This window comes from Hyperolius riggenbachi, chromosome 12 (genome assembly GCF_040937935.1).
Source record: "Hyperolius riggenbachi isolate aHypRig1 chromosome 12, aHypRig1.pri, whole genome shotgun sequence".
In the NCBI taxonomy this organism is placed as follows: Eukaryota; Metazoa; Chordata; class Amphibia; order Anura; family Hyperoliidae; genus Hyperolius; species Hyperolius riggenbachi.
The window spans coordinates 205923439-205948836 of record NC_090657.1 but is presented as its reverse complement, the minus strand read 5'-3'; the positions used below and the strand labels follow the sequence as shown (position 1 = coordinate 205948836).

The window sequence follows — 25398 nt, the reverse complement described above, 5'->3', positions numbered from 1 at the left end:
TAGCCATTTGTACTAATCAAATGATGTCTGCATGTTCAGTTTCTAGGCCTAAAATAACGTGGCTAATCTGTACTTGCAGCATGCCAATATGTTTCTTATAGTGGCAGTAACATGAACACACCAAAAATCCCTTTACTCAATCCACCACACATTTAAACAACTACAACTTAAAAGGAAATACACAATAATGACACAAATAGAAACATGCAAAATATTTATTTGCTTTAAGGCTTTAAAAATCTGCTTTTTTTATGTTTTTTTTTTGGATAACATTTCAACTTTGCTATATACAGGCACAATAAGAAAACATAAAAACAGACAAATGTGCCAAAAAAGTAAAATGTAAAAAAAAATCTAATCCTCAGACTCCGAATCGGAGTCTGAATTTTGAAAGGCCTCTTGGAGACCCCACTATGGCCCCTAACTGACGGACCAACACCTGCAGTTGAGCACGTCCAGGGGCGTAGCAATAGGGGTTGCAGAGGTTGCGACCGCATCGGGGCCCTTGGGCCAAAGGGGCCCTGAAGGGCCCTTCCTCAACTGCAGTATTACATCTCTATTGGTCCTGTGCTCATAATAATCACTTCTATAGATACTTTGAACAGTGGTAATCATTAACAAGCTGTCCCCCATCCCCTTCTTGCACCTCTGACACTGTAGCTGCCATTGGCAGATTTTGGTGCGCCGTATCAATTGTTATGTATAGAGTGCTTGGGGGGGCCTACAGCTCCTTAGCTACGCCACTGAGCACGTCCTGTAAAAAAGGAAGACATAATTAACCACTGATGTTACAGAAATGCTAAGCAAGTCAAGTGTGTATTGAAGTAGTAATAATGTCAGCACTTACTGTTGCGCCTGTCGCTGGGGAGGGGCAGCAGCTTGTGCTGGCTGGGAGAGCTATTGCTCTGCTTGCAGATCCTGGGGGGCTACAAGGGCCTCAGGCCTCAATTGTGGTGGTCTTGCACCCTGCTCCTGAGCCTGGTCTTCTGGATTTGCCTATTCAGCCAAATCCAACGCAGGTGGTGGTTGGTCCGGAGACTCCTCAGACTGGTAGAGCTCTAGCCTGCGGCTAGCAAGTTGTCGCCGGCGTGGCATGTGGGCATCTATGGAGAAATAAAAACTTGATGTTAAAGGGGCACGTAAGTCTGTTTCCCAAAAAAACTTTTACTCACCTGGGCCTTCCAGCAGCCCCCTGCAACTGTATTGTGCCGACGCCAACTCCATCACCCTTTGTGGCCATGGCGACTCCTGGCCCCACTGGCATCCACTTGTGGTTTTGGCAACAGGAGGCGACAGGCAGTGAACTCAAATGATTATTTACATTCTACATTCACAGCCACAATAGCGCCCTCTATGCTGCTATAGCATATGGCACCATAGAGGGCGCTATTGAGGCCGGGAACGTGAATACTCACTTGCATTCCCTGCCTGTTGACAAAACCTGAAGTGCCTGCCACCGGGGCCAGGAACATGGGAGGTAGTAGCTGCAAGAGGCTGCTGGAAGCCCCAGGTGAGTACATTTTATAAATTCAACAGACTTAAGTGCCCCTTTAAGGCACATACACGCTCAACAGCAGTGTTTAACACAGCACAAGTGTGAAACTACTTTATAATGTTATGCAAGTTGTAATATACTTCTTTACGTACTAAAGATGTCAATGCAACAGTTGGCATGAGTTCTTATTACTGTGACTTTTGCATAACAATGGGAATTTCGGTATGGGAAGTTGTTTGCATCTTCTTTTGACAAAAACGTTGACAATTATGCTGTGGAAAACTCCGCTGTTGAAATTGGGTATGGGACATCACAGAAGAAAAATAAAAAATTATCTGTCAGGCAATTCAAAATCACACATGATGGTGTGTACTAGGCCTGAAGGTATCTGCCTGTCCTGTTAACTATACTGCATTATTGACATAACACAACATCCAAAAAGAGGAACATAAGTTTACCAGTTACCTTTATAACAGATATGCATACTTGCTTGGGGGTTGTAGGTGTCAATCTTGACAAAACAATAACTAAGCCAGCCCTGCAATAGGCCTTTGTGACATGGTAATGTCCAAGAAGTTTGCAACCTATTTAAACTAAACATACCTTAGGCAGGGAACACACTTGCAGGGCCGTTTTACCCTGCGTTTCTGGGTTTTGCGGTCGCATCTAACACGTGCGTTTTTCCGCGTGCGTTTCCGCGTTTATGCGATTGCATGGCATGTACTGCCATGCAACGTGCGGGAAAAAGCAGAAAACTGTGCGTTTAGAAAACGCGGAGAAAAACGCAAACGCAGACGCGCACAAACGCATGCGGCACAGTGTTTTCTGCGCTAGGCTATTAATTTCAATAGCCTCTAAAATCGTGCGCGTTTTGCCGTTCGCGGCAAAACGCGCAAAAATGCATGTAGTGTGTTCCCTGCCTTAGAAATTTGTTGTAAATACAATTGTCTGCCTGGCTCTGTGCCTGCTTAGCCTAATAATATTTGCTACACAACCCCAGACCAAGCATGAACAACAAAATAATTACATAAGGACTGACATACATCAGGATTACAATGATATTCTCCCCCCCCCCCCCCCCACACACACACACAATGTAGAAAATCAATATTAGGTTCTGGGCATTACTTACTAGGCACGTGCTCATTCAGAACTTGTCGGAGAAATCTCCAGTCCCTCCTCTGTATATCCGACCACCTCCGTTGGATTTGGGTTACTGAGTGGCGTTTGGTCTGTAACAAGAAACATCAAATTGTTAGCAATTCCTACTTCACTTTCCATGTACAGCTACAAACCATGTTAAAAATGTACATTTTTAAAATCAATTCCATCAATGTAACCCTGTCATCAGGATCAAACAAAAGTATGAAATATCTGAAAAGTTGCCCATCATAATCACTAATACATGTAAACCCTAAACTCCCAATGATGAATGTTTGATTGATGAGCCATTGTCAGTATTTTGCTAGAGGTCCAGTGGCATATATATAAGGAGTTATGTGGCCTGGTGCAGGGTTGACATTAGCACCACAAACAGCGTATACATAACTATTAATATTGCAAATTAACACTTCACTCACACAAACAAACAAACTAACAGAAGTGCAAGGAGGGTATGGTGATCTTTAGGAACATTATTTAAATAAAAAATGTACAGGGAGGTAATACTGCAGATGATGGCGGGTCCCTCGGTGGAGCAATGGTCTAAGTGGCCTCATGCCTTCAGTACCTTACACTTGCAAATATATTCCTATAAAGGGATCAGCAGGGGGTACTGTATGGCTTTTCTTGTGTATAAACTCTTCTCAGCAACAAATCTGCAGACCATGGTCCAGTCAATTTTTTTGTGTGAACTTTGTTGCATTCTCTGAAATAACGGTTTACACTTCCTTACACCTGTGGGGAAAAAAACCCTGCTACATGACCTTCCACCATCACAAATGTCACCATGTCATGAATGTCAGAATGAGATTAATGGGGAATCACACATTCACAGTGGACAAACCATGAATAAAACATTGCTACTTCATTCTGTTTAAATAAACCACATTTGTTCAAACATTATTTACATTGCAGTGGCTCTTTAAAAAAGTCCAATTACATTTCTGTAGTAATAAGTAGGGGCTTCTACCAAAACTTCTTTATCACATCACAGCATAAATGAACAAAATCATCGGTATTGTAGAAAAAGTGCACATGCTGCTGGGATGCACACTGTCAACAAGATCTGCAATGCACACAGTGACAATCATATGGCATATAACACTAAAGGGAATCTGAACACATTACAGCATCTTAACAAACAACACTCTGTGCTACAGACAGGTTGGAACCACACCCTGAAATACAGTATGAAATAGAACACATGTACACACAGGTCAACACACACATATATAATACACAGGCATAAACTATATATACTTACAGTGGCCAAATATACTCTCTCCTGAGGGGTGAAATTTTGAACCAGGATGATGACTGCTCACACGAGTTTCCCTCTCTGCAGATGAGTCACTTCCTGTAAGTTGTGTATAACAAGTGCGCCAGATCACGCGCTACATACAAGGCGCATATTGCACTACGTGCAGCGCGCACAAACTATTGGTTGCGCTATGGCAAACGGCGACATTTACAGCGAGATGTATACTCCACGCGATCGGCGATATTACCGCGCGAACCCAAGCATTGCGCGCGTAAAGTATTATGTGCAAAACTTTGCAAGCATTATTTTGCGCACATGGCCGCTTAGCACTGCGGCGCTGTTAGCGCCGGTTAGTGAATCAAGGTCAAAGTGTGGATGAGCCCTGAGTTGTGTACACATCTTTGATGGATGCCTCCCATAGGGGATCAGGATCTGATCCCCTTGGGCGATATCGCCAGTCCAAGCTGCGAGCATGGCCTAGCAAGCGGCGCGTGATGTCATGCTGGGGAACAGTGGTGACAATGGGTTCAGCTGTCATGGGTGGTAAGTTGATCCGCCAGGCAGAACGCTTGCAGGTTGGGGGTTATGAGCCTCTGTACACACGCCTGATTATCAGCTGAGGTGGTCCTTATCGGCCGCCTAAGGCAACTTTAGTCAAGAGTGTGTGCAAGCACTTAAAGAGACACTGAAGCGGAAAAAAAAAAATATGATATAGTGAATTGGTTGTGTACTATGAATAATTACTAGAAGATTAGCAGCAAAGAAAATATACTTTTATTTTCAGGTATATAGTGTTTTTTTTTTCTAACATTGCATCATTCTATAATATGTGCAGATTACACAACACTCAGCATTCAAAATGATTATTATTTCAGAGCAGTCTGTGAACTAAGGACCTCTCCTCTGGCAGAGAAAAAGTGAATAGTTCAATAACAGTTGAGATAATAAAAGTCAGAAAACAGCCCTCTCCACGACTTTGAAAGTCGTAGAGCTTAATGGCTTGTTTGCATAGAGATAACAACTGGAGTTTCTTAACTCTTCCTGTACTGAAAACATTCAGACTGATGTATCTGATCTTAATGTCTTATTTCTTAGCTGTACTACACATACAAATCATAATATCATAAAAAAAAATTTCGCTTCAGTGTCTCTTTAAGGTGCCCATAGTTTAGAACGAATATGGGCAGATTCGACCAAGAGACAAATTTATCTTTAATCGAATCTGATTAGAGATAAATTTTTTTCTAATCGAATCTGCCCATACACTACAGGCCGATTCCCGTCCAATTTCAGCATGAAATAATCAGGGAATCTGCTGAGCCGCTGCGTCCGCCCCGCCGCTGCCCCCAAAATGTATAAATGTATGTTGTGTAGTGCATTTATACATTACCTGTCCTGTAGGAGCTCGCCGGGTCCATCCGTCCACCTCGCCGATAAGCCGCATACACGCTAGCGGTTGCATAGCGCCGCCGGCGTGTATGCGGAACCTGGAGACGGACGGAAACCATGTGGAGGCTGACACCGGACAGGTAATGTATAAATGCACTACACCACATACATTTATACATTGCAGCAGCGGGGGTTTCGTCGTCTCGTCGCAATTTGGCCGCCATACGGTCGCGCACCCGACCAACCAACCTCGGCCCGACATTTTCCAACATGTGCAATTGACTATGCGGCCAATGTCTGTCCCAAAATTGGTTGCTTTGTCGTCGGGCATGCACTTGGCAGCACCAATTTTCATCCAATTTGATTATAATAAACAAATTGGATGGTCGATTGGTCGCCTAGTTTATGGCCCCCTTTAGTGTCAATTATTTTATCTACCTGCAGCAGATAATTTTTTAGATACACAGTTGGCTAGGATGGACTGACAGTACTCTGCATGGTATCCACACCCGATCCTTATTAGGCTCAGCTCACTCCAGCAGCAGAAAAACAGGAGAATAACTCTGGTTCTTCTTAACCACTTAAGGACCGCAGTCTTTTCACCCCTTAAGGACCAGAGCCTTTTTTCCATTCAGACCACTGCAGCTTTAATGGTTTATTGCTCAGTCATACAAGCTACCATCTAAATGAATTTTACCTCCTTTTCTTGTCACTAATACAGCTTTCTTTTGGTGCTATTTGATTGCTGCAGCGATTTTTACTTTTTATTATATTCATCAAAAAAGACATGAATTTTGGCAAAAAAAATGATTTTTTTAACTTTCTGTGCTGACATTTTTCAATTAAAGTAAAATTTCTGTATACATGCAGCGCGAAAAATGTGGACAAACATGTTTTTGATTAAAAAAAACCCATTCAGTGTATATTTATTGGTTTGGGTAAAAGTTATAGCGTTTACAAACTATGGTGCAAAAATTGAATTTTCCCATTTTGAAGCATCTCTCTCATTTCTGAGCACCTGTCAGGTTTCATGAGGTGCTAGAATTCCAGGATAGTATAAATACCCCCCAAATGACCCCATTTTGGAAAGAAGACACCCCAAAGTATTCACTAAGAGGCATGGTGAGTTCATAGAAGATTTTATCTTTTGTCACAAGTTAGCGGAAAATGACACTTTGTGACAAAAAAAATAAATTCAAAAAAGTTTCCATTTCTGCTAACTGGTGACAAAAAAAAATGAAATCTGCCACGGACGCACCATGCCCCTCTCTGAATACCTTGAAGTGTCTAGTTTCCAAAATGGGGTTATTTGTGGGGTGTGTTTACTGTCCTGGCATTTTGGGGGGTGCTAAATTGTAAGCACCCCTGTAAAGCCTAAAGGTGCTCATAGGACTTTGGGCCCCTTAGCGCACCTAGGCTGCAAAAGAAATGTCACACATGTGGTATCGCCTTACTCAGGAGAAGTAGTATAATGTGTTTTTGGGTGTATTTTTACACATACCCATGATGGGTGGGAGAAATATCTCTGTAAATGAGATTTCTTTTGATTTTTTTACACACAATTGTCCATTTACAGAGATATTTCTCCCACCCAGCATGGGTATGTGTAAAAATACACCCCAAAACACATTATACTACTTCTCCTGAGTACGGCGATACCACATGTGTGACACTTTTTTGCACCCTAACTGCGCTAAGGGGCCCAAAGTCCTACGAGTACCTTTAGGATTTTCACAGGTCATTTTAAGGCATTTATTTTCTAGACTACTCCTCACGGTTTAGGGCCCCTAAAATGCCAGGACAGTATAGGAACCCTACAAGTGACCCCATTTTAGAAAGAAGACACCCCAAGGTATTCCGTTAGTAGTATGGGGAGTTCATAGAAGATTTCATTTTTTTTTCACAAGTTAGCGGAAATTGATTTTTATTGTTTTTTTCACAAAGTGTCATTTTCCACTAACTTGTGACAAAAAATAAAATCTTCTATGAATTCCCCATACACCTAATTGAATACCTTGGGGTGTCTTCTTTCTAAAATGGGGTCACTTGTGGGGTTCCTATAATGCCCTGGCATTTTAGGGGCCCTAAACCGTGAGGAGTAGTCTAGAAACCAAATGCCTCAAAATGACCTGTGAAATTCTAAAGGTACTCATAGGACGTTGGGCCTCTTAGCGCACCTAGGTTGCAAAAAAGTGTCACACATGTGGTATCGCCGTACTCAGGAGAAGTAGTATAATGTGTTTTGGGGTGTATTTTTACACATACCCATGCTGGGTGGGAGAAATATCTCTGTAAATTAAAATGTTTTGATTTTTTTTACACACAATTGTCCCTTTACAGAGATATTTCTCCCACCCAGCATGGGTATGTGTAAAAATACACCCCAAAACACATTATACTACTTCTCCTGAGTACGGCGATATCACATGTGTGACACTTTTTTGCAGCCTAGGTGCGCTAAGGGGCCCAACATCCTATTCACAGGTCATTTTGAGGCATTTGGTTTCTAGACTACTCCTTACGGTTTAGGGCCCCTAAAATGCCAGGGCAGTATAGAAACCCCACAAGTGACCCCATTTTAGAAAGAAGACACCCCAAGGTATTCCGTTAGGTGTATGGTGAGTTCATAGAAGATTTTATTTTTTGTCACAAGTTAGTGGAAAATGACACTTTGTGAAAAAAAACAATACAAATCAATTTCCGCTAACTTTTGACAAAAAATAAAATCTTCTATGAACTCGTCATACACCTAACGGAATACCTTGGGGTGTCTTCTTTCTAAAATGGGGTCACTTGTGGGGTTCCTATACTGCCCTGGCATTTTAGGGGCCCAAAACCACGAGGAGTAGTCTGGAAACCTAATGCCTCAAAATGACTGTTCAGGGGTATAAGCATCTGCAAATTTTGATGACAGGTGGTCTATGAGGGGCCGAATTTTGTGGAACCGGTCATAAGCAGGGTGGCTTCTTAGATGACAGGTTGTATTGGCACTGAAGTGCAGGAATGTTCTCAAATCGTGACCTGGACATGGCAATTAAGTCGTACCAGCAGTGATCAGAAAAAAAATTTCTGTCACTGCGGTGGGGCGGGTGAGGGTTTGGCCGGGTGATCAGAAGCCCGCAGGGGGCATATTAGGGCCTGATCTGATGGGTAGCAGTGACAGGGGGTGACGGGGTGGTTGATAGGTGATCAGTAGGTGATTACAGAGGAGAATATATGCAAGCAATGCACTGGCGAGTTGATCAGAGGGGGTCTGGGGGGCTAATTGAGGGTGTGGGCGGGTGATTGGGTGCCCGCAAGGGGCAGATTAGTGTCTGATCTGATGGGTAGCAGTGACAGTTGGTGACGGGGTGATTGATGGGTGATCAGTGGATGATTAGAGGGGAGAACAGATGTAAACAATGCACTTTCGGAGGTGATCTGAGGGTGGGTCTGCACGCAATCTGAGGGTGTGGGTGGGTGATCAGGTGCCCACAAAAGGCAGGTTAGGGTCTGATCTGATGGGTGGCAGTGACAGGTGGTGACAGGGGGTGATTGATGGGTGATTGACAGGTGATCAGTGGGTGATTATAGGGAAGAATAGATGTATACAGTACACAGGGGGGAGGGTCTAGGGAGGATCTGAGGGTGTTGGGGGGGGGGGGGGTGTTCAGGAGCCCCCAGGGGGCAGTTTAGGACCTAATCTAAAAAATAGTGTTGAGATAGTGACAGGGAGTGATTAATGGGTGATTAGGGGGGTGATTGGGTGCAAACAGGTGTCTGAGGGGTGGGCAGGGGGGGTCTGATGGGTGCAGTGGGTGATCAGGGGGCAGGATCAGTGTGCTTGGGTACTTACTAGGAGGGCTGCAACCTGCCCTGGTGGTCCCTCAATCACTGGGGCCACCAGGGCAGGAGGCAGCCTGTATAATACGCTTTGTATACATTACAAAGCGTATTATCCGCTTTACATGCGGCAGATCGGGGGTTAACAACCCGCCGCCGCTGCTAATTGGCTGGAGGGTTGACGTCGCAGGTGGGCACATCCAGCGTGCGATCCCCGGCCAGCTAGTCCGCAACGAGCCGCCGCCGATCGGCGTATTGCGGTCGTTGCGGGCTCCACTTTGCCGCCGCCCCTAGGTAGGGGCGGTCGGCAAGTGGTTAAAATCACAATCCAGTAAAATATATATATATATATATATATATATATATATATATATATATAGATCTATATATATATGTATATATATATATATATAGATATATATATATATATATATATATATATATATAGATATAGATCTATATATATATATATATATATAGATCTATATATATAGATATAGATCTATATATATATATATATATATATAGATCTATATATATATATATATAGATCTATATATATATATATATATAGATCTATATATATATATATATATATATATATATATATATAGATCTATATATATATATATAGATCTATATATATATATATATATATATATATATATATATATATATCTATATATATCTATATATATATCTATATATAGGTGGTTGGGAAGGGATCAAGGGATACATGGGGGGAGATCTGGATTTTTTTACACTAAAATCGCACAGCCTGTCACGGCTGCAGGCTGTGCGTCTCTCCCTGTCACACAAGATCCACAGTGACAGGGAGAGGGAGGCGGAGAGGGAGGCGGAACGGCAACTATGTTGCCTTTCGGAGGGTGATCGCTGTGATTGGCTCACAGCGATCACACGGCAGGGAGCCAATCAGTGACGGCTCCTGCCGATACCCGGAAGCCTTAGCTGTCATAAGACAGCTAAGTGCAGCCGGTTCGGTGCGCGCGATCGCGGCGGGGAGCGGCGGCGCCGGTGATAGAGATCTACGCCCTGCCAGCCAGGAGCCCATCAAAACAGGGCGTAGATCTCTATCACCTCGGTCCTTAAGTGGTTAAGGTGCCCATACACTTGCCCTATTTACCACCGATAGACAGCAGATTCGATCACTGTGATCGAATCTGCTGTGAAATCGATATGCAAACGCTGAATGGTAGATAGATATCTGCCTGAAAACAATAGATCCCGTCGATCTGTCCGCGTGGAAAATTTTTGCTCGATCGTTGGTGGGTCGGGACTGCGTCGATAGCGGCGTTCGAATGTCCGATGACTGGCGCTAGCGGCAATACATTACCTGTTCCGCCGGCATGTGTCCCCATGGTCTGTTCTCCGCGCTGGGTTCCGGCTGCCTTCAGTAGAGCGCCCTCTACTGTTTAAACTTCCCCCGACAGGAAGTAAAGTGAAGCTGGAGCCCAGAGCGGAGTAGAGACATTGGAGACCGGGGGACTCGCGCCGGCTGGATCAGGTAATGTATGCTGGGGGCTGCAGCAGCTCCACATATTGTGAATCGGTTTCATAGTGAAATCGATTCAAAATCTGTTTGCACTGTAGGCAGCCAATAGATCCCTCTTTGATCAGCTTCGATCACAGAGGGATCTATCTGCTGGTCGTTCTGGTGGCATAATCGAACAGTGTATGGCTGCCTAAAGTCTATTCTTTCCAGCTTCTCTTCTGCAAGGATTTACGGGAAACCGTTTGAGATTTCTTAGAAAGAAAGTGTGTCGGTAGGCTTGTCAGGAAAGTGTTTACACTTTCCCTGTGTAAAATTTGTACAACATAAATCATAAATCCTTGCAAAAGAGAAGCTGGAAAGAATAGACTTAGAAGAACAGAGCTATTCTCCCGTTTTCCAGCTGGCGTGAGCTGTGCTTAATAAGGATCGGTTTTGGAGGCCATGCAGAGTCCTGTATACAGAGGCAATAATTCCACTGGCAGTTTTACTGATAGTTAACCAATAAAAGTTCCCATCTACAGCAGATATTTAGTTTATTGCAGGGCAGAGTCTTTCCATCTACAGCCACAAAAGGCAGTAAGTGAGCAGTACAGACCCTGAAGACAGCTGGAGAGGCTGTAGCTGAGTAGGAGCTGCTGTGACAGTGAGTACTGTGCAGATATGAGTGTAGCAGGGATACCAGCAGTTATATCGGCAATCATTCTACAGGCAGCTATTAACCGTCAGGATATAGATAGACCTCTATATTGTAGAGATATACACATCTCTGTAATCCTCATGTTGTGAAGCTGCTACAGGAAACAGTTAACGCCCCACTTTCACTTTCGATGCAGCTGCTGCTGGGCTGAAAAACAAGACACAATGGAATATGGGTGAAAACATAACAAAACTGCGTACACACCATTGATAGAAGTCGCCCATCGGGGATCATTCTACAGGCAGCCATTTTGCACCAGGGTATCTAAATTGCAGAGCAGGGTTTCCAAACCCGTGACGCGAAACCTTTGTGTCGCAGGATCCTCAGGTATGTGTCGCCGCCCCACACTTCTCTATTCTGCGCTCCATGTAGAGTTGGAGCAGGCAGAAAATGTGGATGTCAGCGGACATTTTGTTGTAGCCCTGCTATACAATAGAAATGTAGCGGAGGCAGAGTACAAATGCGGAAAAAGGGGAGAGAGAGAGGGAGAGAGAGAGAGAGAGAGAGAGAGGGGGGGTGCTGAAGAGACGTCCGCGCTGGAATCCACAGAGCTGGTGAGTGATCCCCCGGCTGCCTACACATTGTTCTGGGTGCACCTACACCAGACTTCCTAAGCCGGGTGCACCTACACCAGACTTCCTATGCCGGGTGCACCTACACCTGACTCCCTATGCCGGGGGCACCCACACCCGACTCCCTATGCCGGGGGCACCCACACCCGACTCCCTATGCCGGGGGCACCCACACCCGACTCCCTATGCCGGGGGCACCCACACCCGACTCCCTATGCCGGGGGCACCCACACCCGACTCCCTATGCCGGGGGTACCTACACCTGACTCCCTATGCCGAGTGCACCTACACCAGACTTCCTATGCCGGGTGCACCTACACCAGACTTCCTATGCCGGGTGCACCTACACCAGACTTCCTATGCCGGGTGCACCTACACCAGACTTCCTATGCCGGGTGCACCTACACCAGACTTCCTATGCCGGGGGCTCCTACACCAGACTTCCTATCCCGGGGGCTCCTACACCAGACTTCGTATGCCGGGGGCTCCTACACCAGACTTCCTATGCCGGGGGCTCCTACACCAGACTTCCTATGCCGGGGGCTCCTACACCAGACTTCCTATGCCGGGGCACCTACATCTGACTTCCTATGCCGGGTGCACCTACACCTGACTTCCTATGCTGGGGGCTCCTACACCTGACTTCCTATGCTGGGGGCTCCTACACCTGACTTCCTATGCTGGGGGCTCCTACACCTGACTTCCTATGCTGGGGGCTCCTACACCTGACTTCCTATGCTGGGGGCTCCTACACCTGACTTCCTATGCTGGGCGCACCTACACCTGACTTCCTATTCTAGGTGCACCTACACCTGACTAGTGTGTTGTGTTGGTGGTATAATGGTTAGGATAGCAGCCTACCACGTGGTAGGCCTGGGTTTGATTCCTGGCCAATGTATGTGAGTTGGCTTTTGACATCCTACAAATCCCTAAGCTCATTTTTGTCTTGGAGATATCATAATGGTACATGCTAGGCTGGCTTTAGCATGTAGTGTTGGTGGTGGTATAGTGGTGAGGAGAGCTGCCTACCAAGCACTAGACCTGGGTTTGATTCCCGGCCAATGTATGTAAGCTGGCTTTTGAAATCCTACAATTCTCTGGAAGACAAAACCCTCCTCCTCCAGGAGGGAGAGAGTGAGCTGTTGTGGGGTGCAATATAAGGAAGAACAATCAGTCAGGAGTAAGCTAACAAGAGCCTAACTAAGCTCTCCCTAGCCGAGTCTGTTAGCAGCTGTCCCTTAACTAATTACTGTAGGCAGATGAGTGAGTAAAACGGCTGGAGGACCTTGCCTTTTATAAGGGGGGTGGAGCTCCAGGAGCGAGTGTAGTCTGATAATGTGCCTGCTGACTGATGTAGAGGGTCAAAGTTGACATTAATGAAGCACTATGGGGCGAATTGAACTTCCGTAAAAGTTCGCCTTCGCTTGCGAACGCGAACCACCCAAAGTTCGCCTGGAACCGGTCGGACCTTCACAATACAGGTCCACTTTAAGAATATTAAAGCATCAAGGACAGTCATGTTATCCTTCAATGATATACGTTTGGAGGAAGCATTTTATCTTATTTTTTTAAGACTCTTACTTACTTTTCAAATTGTAAAAGTTTATATTAACCACTTAAAGAGACACTGAAGCGAAAATAAAAAACTATGATATTATGATTTAAATGTGTAGTACAGCTAAGAAATAAAACATTACGATCAGATACATCAGTCTAATTGTTTCCAGTACAGGAAGAGTTAAGAAACTCCAGCTGTTTTCTGACTGAGAATATTTTCTTTGCTGCTAATCTTCTAGTAATTATTCATAGTATACAACCAATTCATTATATCATATATTTTTTTTCGCTTCAGTGTCTCTTTAAGGACCATAGGCTTACAACCCCCTAGTGACCAGGCTATTTTTTACAATTCAGGCCGCTGCAGCTTTAACCACTTTACCCCCGCGCGTACGTATTTCTCCGCCCCTTTTTCCATCCTTTAAAAACCAGGGACGGAGAAACACGTACTTTCCGCGTTCCCGACGCTGTCCGCGCTCCCGCTCGTAAACACGCCGCCCGCCGCTAGTAAAACCGCCGCCGCCCGCTCGCCCGGAGATCAATGAACGGGAAAATCCATTCCCGTTCGTTGATCTAAGCCCCACAATGACCCGCTGCTCTCCTATGGGCAGCGCGATCATTGTGAGAAGAAACTCACGTGTCCAGCCTCCTTATTCTTCCTCCAAGCTTCCGGAAGGAGGCTTGGAGGTCGCAATAAAGCAAAAAGTTACTGTGGCCATCTTGTGGCCAAATAGTAAACTACACCCTACACATTTTTCACATACAAATAAATGACTTTTACACAAAAAATTAACTCATTACCTCCCACACTCCCCATTTTTTTTTTTTTTGTAATTAAAAAAAAATTCAAAAATTTACAATTAAAAAAAATACATAATTAGTTACCTTAGGGACTGAACTTTTTAAATATTTAAGTCAAGAGTGTATAACACTGTTACTTTATAAACTATGGGCTTGTAATTAGGGATGGACGCAAAACTGAAAAAAATGCACCTTTATTTCCAAATGAAATATTGGCGCCAAACATTGTGATAGGGACATAATTTAAACGGTTTTATAACCGGGACAAAAGGGCACATAAATTTCATGGGTTTTAATTACAGTAGCATGCATTATTTAAAAACTATAATGGCCGAAAACTGAAAAATAATTTTTTTTTCCCCCACATTTTTCCTATTTTCCCATTAAAACACATTTAGAAAAAAATAATTCTTGGCATAATGTCCCACCTAAAGAAAGCCTAATTGGTGGCGGAAAAAACAAGATATAGTTCATTTCATTGCGATAAGTAATGATAAAGTTATAGACGAATGAATGGAAGGAGCGCTGAAAGGTGAAAATTGCTCTGGTGGTCAGGGGGTAAAACCCCTCAGTGGTGAAGTGGTTAAAGGCTCGCTGCAGGACTGTACAACTCAGCACACAAGTGATTCCTCCCCCCTTTTCTGCCCACCAACACAGCGGTCTGTTGGTGGGCTCTGATCACTGCTCCTGTGTTTATTTTTTTGTTTGTTTTATTTTTTATACATTTTTGCATTTGTTTTCCTTTATTTAACTTCCCACTCTCCCTCACTCCCCCCGGCAGCCAATCACAGCGCTCGGCTCTCATAGACATCAGCCTATGACAGCCGATCACTCTCTGTGCCTTCCAAGGGGACAGCCGAGTGTAACGGCTGTCCCCAGTACAGCGCTGCCTTAGATCGCATCGCTGTACATTGAAAATAAACAGCGTTTTCGCCGTCTAACAGTCTCCTAGCCGCAGAGAGACTGATGATGGAGCGGAGCTCGGTTATTCAAGTGGAGATGCGCGCGCATCAGTGCACGTGATCTCCTGCAAAACATGCCCCCAGGACCGCACACCAATTGGTGTTAGGCGGTCCTGGGGCTGCCTCAGCATGCACGCCAATTGGCGTGACGAGGCCTTTAAGTAGTTAAAGTGGACCTGAGCTATTTCACAGGACAAAAGGAAAGCATAGAGAAATGTACTCTGTATGTATTTAGAGAGTTTAGCCTCTCTAATTCCCGTCATCTGTGACTAATAAAAAAAGTTATAATTTGATCTCTTAGCTGTCAGCTGGCTGCAACACATAGCAGCTAATTTGTAAACACAGGATGTTAACCCTATGTCTGCTTCCATGAAAGCAGGAAGTAGACAGTGCAGATTTATTGCAAGATTCATATGAGCAGTAACAATCGCAGCGGTTGCAATTTTTCGAAAAATCGTTATCACTACGGTTTTAATGCAAGTCAATGGGAGCGTTTAAAAAAAAAAAAAATACAGACAGCACTGATGGTCAGAAAAGCGCTCAGAGTGTGTCTCAGGCCTTAAGGTCATTATGCTGTTGCTTATCTTTTAAAGCACAATGGAAGTACTGAGTTCAGGTCCAATTTAACAAACATATAGAATAAGCGGAGTTCAGAAAAAAAAAAAAACACCAATGAGGTTGTTTTCCCCACTAGTGCCAGACCACATGCAGTCAGTGAGCACCAATGGTCCACCTGTAGCACGGGGTAGACGCACTACCCTCGTAGCCTATATGGGGAACGCATCCACCTGCCTAGGATTATCGCGGATTGCACAGACTTCACCGGATACCTTGGATCCGTTGCAGAGTGACAAGTGTGAACAGCTTCTATATACAATCATGGCTGAAATTGATGGCACCCTAGGGTGCCATCAATTTTGGCCACAACTGTATAAAATGGGAGCCTTTAACTGTCCATTTAGCAATGAGCGGAGAACGGACAAAAAAAATTTCTGTTCTCCGCTCAAGTGGGAACAGAGCCTGATTGACTTTTCATCATAGCACACACCTTAACAGATAGATCTCTCTCAGATCATCATCTGGTCAGAACGAATCCCTCCAAACACTGCACACCGATTTTCAATTGAATTCAGCATGAAATATGGCAGCTGGATCTTTCCATTTTTGTCCCCTTTCACCAAAACAAAGTATAGACATGGGAGCCAATATTCACCTGTCCATTGTCTCTTCACCATTTGGTGCTCCTTCTGGTCTTTACTCTGCTGGAGGTCACGTGACTATACACTAGAGGCTAAACACCAGAGCCACCATGGCAAATACCTTATGTGGCCACTAGAGGCTAGTATTTGTCACATGACACAGGTGTCCTGGGAGAGAAGAGGCAAAGAGGAGTGCCTGGCGGTGGAGAGAAGGAGCTGGTGCACAGCAGAGGTGCTGCCAATCTGCCAGAGGCCTGCCTGCCTGACACCTGGCTGATCCATGGGAGGAGCTGTGCACGTGCCAGAGGCCTGCCTGCTAGCACCTGGCTGATCCATGGGAGGAGCTGTCCATGCTCCAGAGGACTGCCTGCTAGCACCTGGCTGATCCATGGGAGGAGTGGTCAACGTCCAAGAGGCTTAAATCAACCCCAGGGCTTAGTAGGTGCTTAAACTCAACTCGCTGACAGCGGCTATGTTGCCGTTTTTGTTCTGATTGCAGATATGGGCAACAGAGTGGCTCACATATTTGTTGATGAAATCACGCATGTGGCCAACGCCTGCACAGACATCATACAAGTATTTTGGGAGTCAAGGAAGCTGCATATAGATGAAATTGCATTTGAAGTGACGTCCCCCTCAGGAGACAAAGTGAGCGAGGTTCTGGAAGGATCTCAGAGGCTGTCCCTTCTTCTAAAGCCAGACACCAGGATCCAGTACCAGAAATGCTCCCCCAAGGAGTATATCCAGATCCGCAAGCAAGGAGACGTTTACCTCACCGTTATACGGAAACGGGCATCGAAGGACGAGCTGATGTGTCTGAATATATACATTCCCTGTAACCGATCGGTTATAGCAGTTGATGATGGAATGGTCAAGTTTTCAGAATATGGGACCATATGGACGTCTGACGATGGGGTAGTCTATAAATGACAGTGTAAGTATGTACAGACCAATCACATTCTACTTGTAACTCTCCATATGTTCTCCCGTGCATGTATACATTATTATCATTATTATTGATTTATAAAGCGCCAACATATTCCGTGGCACTGTACGAAGTAAGAAACAAACATGGGGTATATAATACAGACAGTGGTATACACCAGTGCTGGCGAACCTTTTAGCGGCCGAGTACCCAAAATGTGACAATATCCACTTATTTGTCACAGAGTCAGCACGGCAATTTATGCTGGATACGGTGGTTTTAGTTTAGAAAAAAAAAACAACTCATACATTAAAAGCCACTCTACATTGAAAGTGCAGCCGTTTCTCCCACATATGAAAAACAGCAATCACTCCACATATGCATGGCAGCAATTACCCACACAAATTAAAAGCAGCCATTGCCGCACATTTAAACTGCAGCAATCACTGCCACAAATCAAATACAGAAACTACCCAACAGTTAAAATGCACTACCCCCCCCCCCCCCCCCAGAAATGATATGCAGCAATTACCCCACATTTAAAATGCGCCAATCACCTCTAGAAATGAAATGCAGCAATGAAATCACATAAAATGCATCAATAACTGCCACAAACGAAGTACGGCAATTACCCAACATTAATAATGCCCACTAGACTTGTAAGCTCGCAAGGGCAGGGTCCTCCTCCTAATGTTTACTGTTTTTGTCACAATATTTGTGCTGCTTGGAACTGTGTTTTACAATTTGTTAGTATATCTATATGTCCCCCTGGTCATCTTATTGTGCTTTGTAAAGGGCTGCGGAATATGTTGGCGCTATATAAATAAAAAATAATATTAATAATAATCAATCAACTCACAATTAATTGAGGCAATCGCCTTACCCTAGCAGCCAGCTTCTCAACCGTATCAATACCGCTGACCATCTCTGGGATCACAGGAGGTAAGTAGCTGCAGCTGGGGAGGAGGAAAGATAAGTAGCTGCAGATGGTAGAGTGCATTAGCTGCTGCTGGAAGGGAGGAAGTATACAGTGGCTTGCAAAAGTATTCGGGCCCCCTTGAAGTTTTCCACATTTTGTCATATTACTGCCACAAACATGAATGAATTTTATTGGAATTCCAAATGAAAGACCAATACAAAAGTGGTGTACACGTGAGAAGTGGAACGAAAATCATACATGATTCCAAACATTTTTTTTTACAAATAAATAACTGCAAAGTGAGGTGTGCGTAATTATTCAGCCCCCGAGTCAATACTTTGTTGAATCACCTTTTGCTGCAATTACAGCTGCCATTCTTTTAGGGTATGTCTCTACCAGCTTTGCACATCTAGAGACTGAAATCCTTGCCCATTCTTCTTTGCAAAACAGCTCCAGCTCAGTCAGATTAGATGGATAGCGTTTGTGATCAGCAGTTTTCAGATCTTGCCAAAGATTCTCGATTGGATTTAGATCTGGACTTTGACTGGGCCATTCTAACACATGGATGTTTTGTTTTAAACCATTCCATTGTTGCCCTGGCTTTATGTTTAGGGTCGTTGTCCTGCTGGAAGGTAAACCTCCACCCCAGTCTCAAGTCTTTTGCAGACTCCAAGAGGTTTTCTTCCAAGACTGCCCTGTATTTGGCTCCATCCATCTTCCCATCAACTCTGACCAGCTTCCCTGTCCCTGCTGAAGAGAAGCACCCCCAGAGCATGATGCTGCCACCACCATATTTGACAGTGGGGTTGGTGTGTTCAGAGTGATGTGCAGTGTTAGTTTTCTGCCACCCATAGCGTTTTGTATTTTGGCCCAAAAGTTCCATTTTGGTCTCATCTGACCAGAGAGCCTTCTTCCACATGCTTGATGTGTCCCCGACATGGCTTGTGGCAAACTGCAAACGGGACTTCTTATGCTTTACTGTTAACAATGGCTTTCTTCTTGCCACTTCCATAAAGGCCAACTTTGTGCAGTGCACGACTAATAGTTGTCCCGTGGACAGATTCTCCCACCTGAGCTGTAGATCTCTGCAGCTCGTCCAGAGTCACCATGAGCCTCTTCATTTCATTTCTGATCAGTGCTCTCCTTGTTTGGCCTGTGAGTTTAGGTGGACGGCCTTGTCTTGGTAGGTTTACGGTTGTGCCATACTCCTTCCATTTCTGAAAGATCGCTTGAACAGTGCTCCGTGTGATGTTAAAGGCTTTGGAAATCTTTTTGTAGCCTAAGCCTGTTTTAAATTTCTCAATAACTTTATCCCTGACCTGTCTGGTATGTTCTTTGGACTTCATGGGGTTGTTGCTCCCAATATTCTCTTAGACAACTTCTGAAGCCGTCACAGAGCAGCTGTATTTGTACTGACATTAGATTACACACAGGTGCACTCTATTTAGTCATTAGCACTCATCAGGCACTGTCCATGGGCAACTGACTGCACTCAGACCAAAAGGGGCTGAATAATTACGCACACCCCACTTTGCAGTTATTTGTAAAAAAATGTTTGGACTCATGTATGATTTTCATTCCACTTCTCACGTGTACAGCACTTTGTATTGGTCTTTCATGTGAAATTCCAATAAACTTGATTCATGTTTGTGGCAGTAATGTGACAGGGGGCCAAATACTTTTGCAAGCCACTGTATAAAACAACATTTTTCTTATGAAATCTTTATGGTATGTGTGACTAGGGGCGTGGTGAGGGCGTGGCCAGGAGTGTGTCAGGGGCATGGCTTAAGTGTCCCTTTTTATCAACTCAAAAAGTTGGGAGGTATGTACATGTAAGGTGTAATAGTATCAAACACTGATGACAGATCGAGTAAGGAGGAGTATGGAATAATGGCCTTTGGATTTAGCAATAAGAAGATCATTGGCCACTTTAGTAAGGGCTGTTTCTGTGAAATGGGTAGAGCAAAAGTCACACTGATCAAGCAGGGAGTTAACAGATAAATAATGGCTTAGTTCAGCCTGTATGTGGTGTTCAAGTTATTTGAACGCAAATGAGAGAAGTGACACAGGGCGGCAGTTGGTGAGTTCAGTGGGATCTAGAGTTTTTTTTCTGTTTTGTTTTCTTCTATAAGTAGTGGTGTCACAACAGCCTTTTTTTGAGTAAGCAGTGTTCTCCCCAGGGCTAATTAGGTGGGCGGGCCGCCCGGGTGTTTTGAAACCCTGCCCGGCTGCCAAAAGTCAATGCTGAGGGTTGTGATTTGCTGGGGTGGAACGTTCAAGGTGCTATTCAAGGGGGTGGGGGGGGGGGGGGCATGGGTCTCTGCCAGGATCAGTGCCGAGTAGTGTGGGGTAGGGGAATGCCCGTCAGTGCAGAAGCTGGGGGGCCCGATCTCTATTCTCTTCCCCCCTCAAACAGCTCCTTCAGCAGTAGATACAGCTTCACTGGCTCCGAGCTCTCATAGACACTAGAGCACCAGCCAGCCGCCTAATCCACGCCAGACTCCAGTCTGAGCCACTAGCCTCACCACCACGACACTAACCACCAGCCTGACCACCTACCCACCCCACTAGCAATCAGCCTGACCACCTTACTCTTCCACTCACCCCACTAGCCACCAGCCTGACCACCTACCCACCCACTCACTCACCTTACTAGCCACCAGCTTGACCACCTACCCACCCCACTAGCCAGACCTAGCTACCCACTAACCCCACTAGCCACCAGCCTGCCCACCTACTCACCCCACTAACCACCAGCTTGACTACTCTACCCCACTAGCTACCAGCCTGACCACCTATCCATCTGCCCACCCACCCCACTAGCCACCAGCTTGACCGACCTACCCACCCCACTAGCTATCAGCTTGACCTATTTACACCCCCCCCACACACACTTCGGTATAACCCTCCTTTTCCACCCAGCATGACCTTAGGGCCCCTTTCCACTAGCTGCTATCCGCTTTAGAAAGCTGATCACTACAAGCACTGCGTTAACATGTAAATCGCGGTGCTCATTTCCCACTAGCGTGCATTTTTTCCCCCCGAAACATGATTGTCGTGCGATTGTGCTGTTTCCGGCAGCTATGTAGCGCAATCACGAGTAATGGAATTTGTAAGTTGCGTGATCTCAGCGCAATTGCGATCGCACTTCCTTACTTCCCCACCAGGTTACTTTTTCATGCCATCCGGCTGAAAACAATTTCTGGGAAGAACACTGGTGAGGATGGATAGATGCCAGTGGAGAGGGATATGTTGAAAAGCAATGGTAGTACAGGGATAAAGGATGAAGATAGCTGCAGAATTAAATGAGAGGTAACATGATCTAAAGAGCACGTGGTAAGATGAGTTTTGATAGGAGAAAGAAAGTTTAGAGTGTGGAGAGAACAGCGGATACAGGGCAGTCAAAAAGTGAGATGTTGATAGAATTATATGGCTGTATGAAAAAAACCGCTTTGGATTTTGTTATTTTGTCAATTTTGTTAGTGAAGTATATTGCAAATTCTTCAGCCGATAAGCATGAAGAAGGAAGGTGGGGAGAGAAAGGATTTAAAAGTGCTGAACAAGCGCTTTGCATTATCGGATCGGGAAGATATGAGAGCAGAAAATTAGGACTGGTTTGAGAAAGAGCATTTCTAAAGTTGTTACCGCCCTAAGCTGAGGATTTCCGCCTGGAGCCTGACTCCGGATTGCCGCTAAGGAGGTTAAGAGTTATGCATGTACCTACTGAACTTGGCTACTGACAGTCGGTGGCTGTTACAGCAGTTTAAAGGTCCTGTGTGGCTGTATTCCCAACTATGCGTTTTTTGGAAACAAGTACCCAACACGCAGACTTAAATGGCAGCTGGTGGCTGGTTTGGTGGTTGATGATGGCAGTTACAAAGCAAATATTGGTAAAGACTAACAATATTTCTATAGGAATTTAAGTAGTAGGAAATCGGTTATTTTACCATTGCTCTACTACAGGCAGTCTCTGGCGATATTTTCTCCCTGCGCCATTCTTATAGGTACGCAAGATGGCATGTAGTTAGATGATATAGGACAGATAGATGGACAGGTAGGCAGATATATAGACAGTAGATAAACAGACAAATAGATATCCCTTAAGGTGCATAAACACGTCCAACTTTTTGGACAACTTGTCGCCCGACTTGTTGTTTTCACTTCAAGTCGTTCAAACAACAAGTCATTCAGACAGGCACGTGCAGAGGGGGGTGCTCTGGGTGCCCAGGCACCCCCCTTTTTAAAATCAGCAAAAAAGGCACCTCTGATCGCGCAAAATAAGCCCCGCCCCCTACCGCGGTAAGCCCCGCCCACCCGCGAGAAGCTCCGCCTCCCCCTGGGGCACTTTCAGGTGAAGAGGCCTGGATAGGAATCCTAGTGTGGCATACTGACCTCTCCCTCCACCTAGGACCCATACTGACCTCTACCTCCCCAAGCACCCATAGTGACTTTTTACCTCACCCACAGGGACCTCTCCATCCTCCTAGCACCCCTAGTGACTTCTCCCTCCCCAGCACCCACAGTGACCTCTCCCTCCACCTAGCACCCACAGTGACCTCTCCCTCCACCTAGCACCCACAGTGACCTCTCCCTGCACCTAGCACCCACAGTGACCTCTCCCTCCACCTAGCACCCACAGTGACCTCTCCCTCCACCTAGCACCCACAGTGACCTCTCCCTCCCACAGTGACCTCTTCATCCACCTAGCACCCACAGTGACCTCTCCATTCACCTAGCACCCACAGTGACTTCTCCCTCCCCAGCACCCACAGTGACCTCTCCCTCCACCTAGCACCCACAGTGACCTCTCCCTCCACCTAGCACCCACAGTGACCTCTTCCTGCACCTAGCACCCACAGTGACCTCTCCCTCCACCTAGCACCCACAGTGACCTCTCCCTCCCACAGTGACCTCTCCATCCACCTAGCACCCACAGTGACCTCTCCCTGCACCTAGCACCCACAGTGACCTCTCCCTCCACCTAGCACCCACAGTGACCTCTCCCTCCCACAGTGACCTCTCCATCCACCTAGCACCCACAGTGACCTCTCCCTCCACCTAGCACCCACAGTGACCTCTCCCTTCCACAGTGACCTCTCCATCCACCTAGCACCCACAGTGACCTCTCCATTCACCTAGCACCCACAGTGACTTCTCCCTCCCCAGCACCCACAGTGACGTCTCCCTCCACCTAGCACCCACAGTGACCTCTCCCTCCACCTAGCACCCACAGTGACCTCTCCCTCCACCTAGCACCCACAGTGACCTCTCCCTGCACATAGCACCCACAGTGACCTCTCCCTCCACCTAGCACCCACAGTGACCTCTCCCTCCCACAGTGACCTCTCCCTCCACCTAGCACCCACAGTGACCTCTCCCTCCCACAGTGACCTCTCCATCCACCTAGCACCCACAGTGACCTCTCCCTGCACCTAGCACCCACAGTAACCTCTCCCTCCCACAGTGACCTCTCCATCCACCTAGCACCCACAGTGACCTCTCCCTCCACCTAGCACCCACAGTGACCTCTCCCTCCCACAGTGACCTCTCCATCCACCTAGCACCCACAGTGACCTCTCCCTCCACCTAGCACCCACAGTGACCTCTCCCTCCACCTAGCACCCACAGTGACCTCTCCCTCCACCAGCACCCACAGTGACCTCTCCCTCCACCTAGCAGCCACAGTGACCTCTCCCTCCACCTAGCAGCCACAGTGACCTCTCCCTCCCACAGTGACCTCTCCCTCCACCTAGCACCCACAGTGACTTCTCCCTGCACCTACCACTCACAGTGACTTCTCCCTGCACCTAGCACCCACAGTGACCTCTCCCTCCCACAGTGACCTCTCCCTCCACCAGCACCCACAGTGACCTCTCCCTCCCACAGTGACCTCTCCCTGCACCTAGCACCCACAGTGACCTCTCCCTCCACCAGCACCGACAGTGACCTCTCCCTCCCACAGTGACCTCTCCATCCACCTAGCACCCACAGTGACCTCTCCCTGCACCTAGCACCCACAGTGACCTCTACCTCCCACAGTGACCTCTCCATCCACCTAGCACCCACAGTGACCTCTCCCTCCACCAGCACCCACAGTGACCTCTCCCTCCCACAGTGACCTCTCCCTCCCACAGTGACCTCTCCCTCCACCTAGCACCCACAGTGACATCTCCTTCCCCAGCACCCACAGTGACCTCTCCCTCCACCTAGCACCCACAGTGACCTCTCCCTCCACATATCACCCACAGTGACCTCTCCCTCCACCTAGCACCCACAGTGACCTCTCCCTCCACCTATCACCCACAGTGACCTCTCCCTCCACCTAGCACCCACAGTGACCTCTCCCTCCACCAGCACCCACAGTGACCTCTCCCTCCACCTAGCACCCACAGTGACCTCTCCCTCCACCTAGCACCCACAGTGACCTCTCCCTCCACCAGCACCCACAGTGACCTCTCCCTCCCACAGTTACCTCTCCCTTCACCTACCACCCACAATCACCTCTCCTTCCCCAAATCTATCAGTGATCCTGCCTACCCCAGCACCCACACTGACCTATCCCTCCCCCAGCACCCACAGTGATCTTTCCCTCCCCCAGAGGCTACCCACCTGTCCCCTGCAGCACTTACAGGGACCTCCCATCCCAAAAGCAGCACCCACACTGATCTCTCCCAACACCCAGCATCCACAACTACTCCCTCCTCCAATAACTACAATGACCTCTCCCAGCACCCACAGTGACCTCCCCTTCCTCCAGCACTCATACTGACCTCTTCCTTCCACAGAACCCACAGTGACCTACCCTTCCACCAGCACCCACAGTGACCTCTCCCTCCACCTAGCACCCACAGTGTCCTCTCCCTCCACCTAGCACCCACAGTGACCTCTCCCTCCACCAGCACCCACAGTGACCTCTCCCTCCACCTAGCACCCACAGTGACCTCTCCCTCCACCTAGCACCCACAGTGACCTCTCCCTCCACCTAGCACCCACAGTGACCTCTCCCTCCACCAGCACCCACAGTGACCTCTCCCTCCCACAGTGACCTCTCCCTTCACCTACCACCCACAATCACCTCTCCTTCCCCAAATCTATCAGTGATCCTGCCTACCCCAGCACCCACAC

At 46.6% G+C, this 25398-nt stretch overlaps 1 long non-coding RNA gene across 1 annotated transcript; it reads right to left on the bottom strand.

Annotated features, from left to right (window-relative positions):
• Positions 1-248: 248 nt before the first annotated feature.
• On the bottom strand, positions 249-2876 carry LOC137542192 (uncharacterized). Its single transcript, XR_011025377.1, has 3 exons — positions 2628-2876; positions 848-1103; positions 249-754 (listed from the first exon to the last, which is right to left on the bottom strand). It is a non-coding gene; the product is annotated as an uncharacterized lncRNA (long non-coding RNA).
• Between the last annotated feature and the right edge of the window lie 22522 nt (positions 2877-25398).